The sequence below is a fragment of the Triticum urartu genome, chromosome 4A (genome assembly GCF_056163025.1).
Source record: "Triticum urartu cultivar PI428250 chromosome 4A, HENAU_Tu73, whole genome shotgun sequence".
Taxonomy (NCBI): Eukaryota; Viridiplantae; Streptophyta; class Magnoliopsida; order Poales; family Poaceae; genus Triticum; species Triticum urartu.
Window position 1 is genome coordinate 412243585 of NC_141876.1, and position 8254 is coordinate 412251838.

Consider the following 8254-nt stretch of genomic DNA (forward strand, 5'->3'; position numbering starts at 1 on the left):
AGGGGTTAGTTACCACGTCAACAGTTGAAGATATTGCAACATCAGTAGAAGTGGAACATTCAGCAACAGAATTAGCATTATCACGCTCAATGCATTTAAGACATGGTGGTTCAAATCCTTCCTGAGCGGGACTGATCTGTTCGGAGCGAAGTGACTCGTTTTCCTTTTGAAGATCTTCATGAGCCACCCTCAATTTCTCAAGTTCTTGCTTCCTTTGAAGATAATCATAGGAAAGCTTTTCATGAGTTGTTGAGAGAGTATCATGACGATCTTCAAGTTCCTGATACTTAACGTGAAGGTTTTTTATGTCTTCAATTAAGGATTCAGATCGAGTCATTTCAGCACCCAACAGACCATCGCTTTTGTCTAACAGTTTTTGAATATGTTCCATAGCTTTCTGTTGTTCAGTTGCAATTTTAGCAAGTGTTTTGTAGTTAGGTTTTGAATCACATTCAGAGTCATCGTCACTAGATATTTCATAGCGAGTAGTGCGTGTGTTTACCTTGGCACTGCGTGCCATGAAGCAGTAGGTAGGAGTGGAGTCATTCTTGTCATTTGCGTTGGTGTCGGTGATGCAGTCATTGTCTTCAGTGTTGAAGATGGACTTGGCGACGTATGCTGTAGCCAGACTCGCAATGCCAGAATCAGACTCCTCCTCAGACTCCACCTCTGCCTCCTCAGATGCGGACTCCTCCTCTGAATCCATCTCCTTTCCAACAAACGCACGTGCCTTGCCAGATGAGCTCTTCTTGTGTGATGAAGACTTTGATGAAGACTTGAAAGAAGACTTTGAGTATTTCTTCTTCTTCTTGTCGTCAGAATCATATTCCTTGCTCTTCTTCTTCCTTCTGTTCTCATTGTCCCACTGTGGACACTCAGAGATGAAGTGTCCAGTTTTCTTGCACTTGTGACATGTTTTCTTCTTGTAGTCATGAGCAGAAGCTTCATCATTCCTTGAGTTTGATCGTGAAGATTTTCTGAAGCCTTTCTTCTTGGTGAATTTTTGGAACTTCTTCACTAGCATTGCAAGTTCTCTTCCAATGTCTTCAGGATCATCAGAACTGCAGTCAGATTCTTCTTCAGATGAGGAGACAGCTTTTGCCTTCAAGGCGCGAGTTCGCCCATAGTTTGGACCGTAGATATCTCTTTTCTCAGAAAGTTGAAACTCGTGTGTGTTGAGCCTCTCAAGTATGTCAGACGGATCGAGTGTCTTGAAATCAGGACGTTCTTGAATCATCAGGGCCAGGATGTCAAACGAACTATCAAGTGATCTCAGCAGCGTTTTGACGATTTCATGTTTGGTGATTTCAGTGGCGCCGAGGGCTTGAAGCTCATTTGTGATGTCAGTGAGTCTATCAAATGTGTGCTGGACATTCTCATTGTCATTTCGCTTGAAGCGGTTGAAGAGATTGCGAAGGACACTGATTCGTTGATCTCTCTGGGTTGAGATGCCTTCATTGACCTTGGAGAGCCAGTCCCAGACCAGTTTGGATGTCTTCAAGGCACTCACACGGCCATACTGTCCTTTGGTTAGATGACCACAGATGATGTTCTTGGCAGTAGAGTACAGTTGAACGAATTTCTTGACATCAGCAACAGTGACACCTTCTCCAGCCTTGGGAACGCCGTTCTCGACGACATACCATAGGTCGACGTCAATGGCTTCAAGATGCATGCGCATCTTATTCTTCCAGTAGGGATATTCAGTTCCATCGAAGACGGGGCACGCAGCGGAGACTTTGATTATCCCTGCAGTCGACATAACTAAAACTCCAGGTGGTTAAACCGAATCACACAGAACAAGGGAGCACCTTGCTCTGATACCAATTGAAAGTGCGTTATATCAACTAGAGGGGGGTGAATAGGCGATTTTTATGAAAGTCTTCAAAACTTGGGAGTCATGAAGACAAACAGTGAAGATTATGCCTATTACTGTGCAGCGGAAGTTAGATTACACTGGGCCAGCCATGGTCATGTATTCAATAGAGTGAACGCACAGTGATAAACAGCTTCAATGTAATAAGGATCAAGTAGGAAGAAGTTATGAAGCCAAACAGATCATGCATTCACGATGTGAAGACAAATGATAAAGCAAGCACGCAATGACTTCACAATGAGTAACAGCAAGAGAAGGAAGTGAAGATGAAACCAGTGACTCGTTGAAGACAATGATATGTTGGACCAGTTCCAGTTGCTGTGACAACTGTACGTCTGGTTGGAGCGGCTAGGTATTTAAACCTTAGGACACACAGTTCCGGACACCCAGTCCTGAACACACAGTTCAGGACACCAAGTCCTCACCGTAATCTCCTTGAGCTAAGGTCACTTAGTCCTCGCCCAATCACTCTGGTAAGTCTTCAAGGTAGACTCCCAAACCTTTACAGACTTCGTTCACTGGCAATCCACAATGTCTCTTGGATGCTCTGAACGCGACGCCTAACCGTCTGAAGGATTCACAGTCCTCAAGTGTAATAAGTCTTCAGATCACACAGACAAGAAGACTTAAGTGATGCCCAATTTACTCTGGCTCTGGGTGGTTAGGGCTTTTCTCCTCACTAGGAATTTTCTCTCAAAGGCTTCGAGGTGGGTTGCTCTCAAACGACAAAAGCCATGCACTGAAATCTGAGCAGCCAACTATTTATGGTTGTGGGGGTGGGCTATTTATAGCCACTTGGCAACCCGACCTGATTTGTCCGAAATGACCCTGGGTCACTAAGGAACTGACACGTGTCTCAACGGTCAGATTTCGAACTCTCATGGCAACTTTACTTGCGCTACAAGCAAGGCTGACTTGTCCGGCTCTGGACAAGATTTGCTCTCATTGTCTTCACTCGAAGACATAGGTTTTTGATTTAGGCATCACTTAAGTCATTCTGACTTGTTCTCCTGGACCCCACTTAACAGTACGGTGGTTCCTATGACTCAACAAAAATAAAAAGAACTACGAAAGATCTAAGTCTTCGAGTTCCATAGGCTTCATAACGTGTCTTCTGTTGTCATAGTCTTCAATGTGAATATCTTCATATACCACCTTTGACTTCAATGTCTTCATTCATTTTTAGGGGTCATCTCTGGTAGTAAACCGAATCAATGAGGGACTTCTACCTGTGTTTTCCTGCAATTCTCACAAACACATTAGTCCCTCAACTAGGTTTGTCGTCAATACTCCAAAACCAACTAGGGGTGGCACTAGATGCACTTACAACTTGGAAGGGTGTGTTTTATTAAGTATCCGGTTCTAGTTGTCATAAGGTCAAGGTACAACTCTGGGTCGTCCTTTTACCGAGGGACGCGGCTATTCGAATAGATAAACTTCCCTGCAGGGGTGCACCACATTTCCCAACACGCTCGATCCCCTTTGGCCGGACACACTTTCCTGGGTCATACCCGGCCTCGAAAGATCAATACGTCGCAGCCCCACCTAGGCACAACAAAGAGGTCAACACGTCGGTCTAAATCCTATGGCGCAGGGGTCTAGGCCCATCGCCCATTGCACACCTGCACGTTGCGTACGCGGCCGGTGAGCAGACCTAGTAACCTCCATTACAAAGGAAGTTGCGTTACGCAACTCCAACCCGGCGCGCGCCGCTCAGTCGCTGACGTCAAGAAGGCTTCGGCTGATACCATGACGTCGAGTGCCCATAATTGTACCCACGTAGTTGGTTAGTGTGTATAGGCCAGTGGCCAGACTCAGATCAAATACCAAGATCTCGTTAAGCGTGTTAATTGATGTAATCGCGAACGCCGACCAGGGCCAGGCCCACCTCTCTCCTGGGTGGTCTCAACCTGGCCCATCGCTCCGCCACAAAGATCCACCCAGAGGGCCGTCGGGACAAAGGTCCTTTCAGCCCCCAATCTGTGAATCACTCACGGGTACTCTATGAGCCGACCAGTCTTTAGTCATCACATGTATCATGTATATGTATATAAGTATATACCCGTGATCACCTCCCTAGTGATCACGGCCCGATAGTATAGCACGGCAGACGAACAAGAATGTAGGGCCACTGATGATAAACTAGCATCCTATACTAAGCATTTAGGATTGCAGGTAAGGTATCAACATCTGTAGCAACAATGACAGGCTATGCAATAGAATAGGATTAACAGAAAGCAGTAACATGCTACACTACTCTAATGGAAGCAGTAGAGAGAAGAATAGGCGATATCTCATGATCAAGGGGGGGGGCTTGCCTGGTTGCTCTGGCAAGGAGGGGTCATCAACAACGTTGTCGATCGGGGCAACAACGACGTCCGTCTCGTGGTCTACCGGAGAGAAGAGAGGAAAGAAACAATGAATACAATGCAAACATATGCATATCGATGCATGACATGACAAGTAACGGCATATGTGTGCCCTAACGCGTAGTAGGTGATACCGGCGAAGGAGGGGATACATCCGGGAAAGTATTCCCGGTGTTTCGTGTTTTCGGACAAACGGGCCGGAGGGAAAAAGTTACGTGTCCGCTATGGTAGGGACATGTGGCGGACAAACGGGCTGCATATTCGGATTCGTCTTGACTTTCTGAGCAACTTTCATGTATAAAGTATTTTCATCCGAGTTACGGATTATTTTATATTAATTCTTAAATTTTTAATCATTTTTTAAATTACTTTAATAGTTTATTTTATTTAGAACTTAAACATGGCAGAACTCCTGTTGTGCTCACTAGTTGGCTATACTAGAAGTATGACAGCGGGGACCCAGGGGTCCAGTCAGTAGTAGTTGCCAGTCACAGTTGACTGGTCAACAGGGTTCAAGGGCCCGCATGTAATACACACATGTGCTAAAAGACTTAACTAATAAACAAAACAAAAGGAAAACACTAAACAGGGGGGCCACTGGTCATATGGCCATCTAACTAATCTACCAAAGCAACCTTGCTAATCCCACCTAATCAGGCCGGCCCCTACGTGCAGCGACCCAAGGCCATGGCTGGGCGCTCGTTCGGTCGTTCCAGCCAGCGAGGCCAGCGCCGACGCATGGGGGAAGCAGGTCGCGGCCCTGGCGGTAGCGGCGGCAGGCTATGCGCGCGGGCTGGCGAGCAAACGCGGGGCAGTAGCAGCGACAGACAAGGACAGCAGGTCAGCAGCAGGCATGGGTGGCCGTGGGGCGCAGCGGCAACAGCGGCAATAGCAGGCACGAGCAGCAGCAGAAGGCAGCAACCGCACGGGGCTGCGCGGGCGCGTCTAGGGGCAGGCAAGCGCGGCCAGACACGGCCTAGGCAAGGAATGGCGCGGGCAGGAGCGTGCGTGCGTGTGCGTGCGGAGCGGAGCTCCAGTCATGGCGGCCGAACGTGGGGAAGGCCCAAACAACGACGGATCGAGCCAGGGAATGAGGGGGATGGGGAGAGGAGCTCACCACGGGGCGGAAGGCGTTCTCAGGGAGGCCGGGGACAGGCCGGAGAGACGGTGGTGACGGCGAGATGCGGCGGCCAAAGGAAGAAGACGAAGATGGCGTCGGCTACATAGCTTCCCTCCTTGCCCCGATGCCCGGAACGGACGCGCACGGGCACAACGAGCCTCCAGGAGGTGCTCCCGCCCGCCGGGGAGGCCGGTGGACGCGTCAACGTGGGCGAGGAGCTCGGTCACCGCGGAGCTCACGAGTTCGGGGTCGAGCGGAAGGGGATGGGGGAGACAGATGTGGTCGGTCTAGGGTTTCGGGGAGGGGCACGTGGTGGCCATCCACCTCCATGGCATCGTGGATGTGTGCCACGACCTCCTCTGCCTCCCCATCTTGTAGCGAGGAAGGAGAAGGCCTGCTAGGTGGGTTGGGCCGCACTGTAGCTTCGGTCGGGCCAAGTTACAATAGCACTTCTTTCTTTTTCTTTTCTTTTATGTATTTGCCTTAACTAAGGTTTTCTATTTTGATTTGCTAACAAATGTTTTTTGTTTAATTATGAGATTTGGCATATGAATATCATACTCCCTCCATTCCAAAATATAGTGCGCCCGCGCTTCCCGAGGACCAACTTTGACCATAAATTTAACCAACGAGACCAATTGCGGCGGGAGAAAAAAATTATATAATTGAAAAGATCTTTCAAATACAAATTCATTGATATAATTTTGCTCTCGCCGCAATCGGTCTTTATAGTTAAATTTACGGTCAAAGTTGAAGCACGGATATAGAGAAAACACTACATTGCGGAATGGAGGGAGTACAGCATTACAGGGTTGGACAAAAAGTTTGGGGCCGAATGGAGCTGTTCAAATTTAGTCTTGAATTTAAATGGCTCACTTAAGTGTTGCTGGTCCAACTTTAAATACCTTCAGGGAATTTTAAATAATCAAATGATGTTTATTAATTTACGAAAATTACTTAGAGAATATATGGAACACAACGAACTTTTTTGTTTTACTACTCGAAGAAATAATAATTTGACTTGTAACTTAATTTGAATTTGACTTGGGTTTTTAATCAAGAGGCAATTATGCTTAAAAGCATGGTGACATGGCACTATTAATGTGAGATTACTGTAGCATGATTATTGAGGTGTTACAATGGGCAAGATGTAGATGGGCGAGAGAAAAACAGTCGGTTGAGGCTTGGTCCACAGGATATTTTATATATCATGGAAATAACTACGGAAATTCGCAGGACACGCAGATGCGGGGCCACACACCTGCCCAGCCGCGTCGGTTGCCCGATTGCCTCGCGATCCGCAAAGTTGTTGGATCCTGTACGAGAGCACAATACGTTTTAAGTTTTGAAACTCACGTTTTAATCGGTCGTAGCTTCTGATACTTACGATTTTGTTGATCGCTCGTACCAAGTTTCAGATGTTAATTTTTTTTTTGCCGATCATAGGATCTGAAAACTCAAGATTTTGTTAGTTGTTTGTATCAAGTTTCATTGAAACTTATTTTTTAAAAAAATATCAAAATGTATTCGAAATGGATCTGATTCAAAAGCCCTCGTCACAAGAAAGACAAATATGCAAACGAAATTAATCTGTCTTTTGATTCAAAATATATGAAAGATTAAAACTTAGAAGCCAAAAAAAGAGCTACGTGCTACAAGTCCTCTCCCGAGGTAACTGGCGATGAATTCAATTGTTTCCAAATAAATGTCCTTGGTTTTTATATTAGCAGCACGGACCCTTAAAACGGACACGATATTCATTCTCAAACGTGTACGCAATAGTGATAGGCTAGGAGCCGGCCATCCAACCGTATACCTCAAACGTTCGTATACATTTAAAACAGAATTTAAAAATTAAGATGATTTTCATATAAATCAGATAATTTTCATCTAAACGGGACCATGTTACTTTTTGACGCATTTCACTAAACAAAAGCGTTCGAAAGTTAACCTAGTTTAAATATCCGCCGGCGTCCGTCGTCCAAATCTTTGTTGTTCCCCATGTCCGACATCTTAGCCAACCATGAGCCCCATGAAGTGAAGTTACCGGTTACCGACAGGGAAGAATAAGACATGTGACAGGGAGTACTATTCTTTGTGGGAGTATGTAGTCTGGACGTTGTCAATTAAGATGAGGTCCATGGGTCGGCCTTGTTGTCATAGTGGCCCAAGGCAAGCCGCGCGGGCAGTTAGAGGCCCCGCTGTTGGCATTCTCATCCGCGATCGCCTATATCACCAACGCCACTTCCGTGTTAGATGACGTGATCACGTTTGCTCGAGCACTGCTCGCGGCCTAGTAGGATTCCCACTGCTCGATGATGAAGTCCAGGTTCTCCGTGGTCATGGCCGCCACGGCCTTCTCGCTCGCAAAGTTGTTGTAGATTTGGCTCTCTATCGGCCGATGATGCGCGAGGAGAGTGAGTTTGTACCGCTGTTTCACCCATGTCTGGTGAAACGCCGATGCCGGCTACTCCCCCGCCATGACGGCGTACAGCGCCAGAGAGAGAGAGCGTGTGCGGCTGCAGCTTGCACGGCGGCCGTCGCGTTGAAGTCAAGCGCAAACAAGCTGCGGTGACTTGACGTGGCACCGGCCGCGCGCCGCTCGCTGTCACCGTGTGGTTGGACGGGTCGGGGACGGTTGTGTCGCCCGTGCGCAAGGTGTGCACATGCGTGACCAACGGACGGACGGGGCCCGCAGCACGCGCGCCGCAGTCGAAAAGGAATGGGTTTGGTCCCAGCCGGTGGCACGGCATGACGCGAGCGCGTGTATCGGCACCGACCGACTACTCAGCCCCGCAAAAGAAAAAAAGTGTAGGTGTAGCTAGGCCGGTTCCGCTCCGCTCCGGCATATGGGGTGGGGTCGGTCTCGGTGGTTTCAGCGTGATGGCG

General features: G+C 47.7%; 1 long non-coding RNA gene across 1 annotated transcript; it reads right to left on the bottom strand.

Annotated features, from left to right (window-relative positions):
* Positions 1-2137: 2137 nt before the first annotated feature.
* Positions 2138-5699, bottom strand: LOC147976006 (uncharacterized). The gene is made up of 2 exons (XR_015602106.1): positions 5363-5699; positions 2138-4266 (listed from the first exon to the last, which is right to left on the bottom strand). It is a non-coding gene; the product is annotated as an uncharacterized LOC147976006 (long non-coding RNA).
* Positions 5700-8254: the final 2555 nt, after the last annotated feature.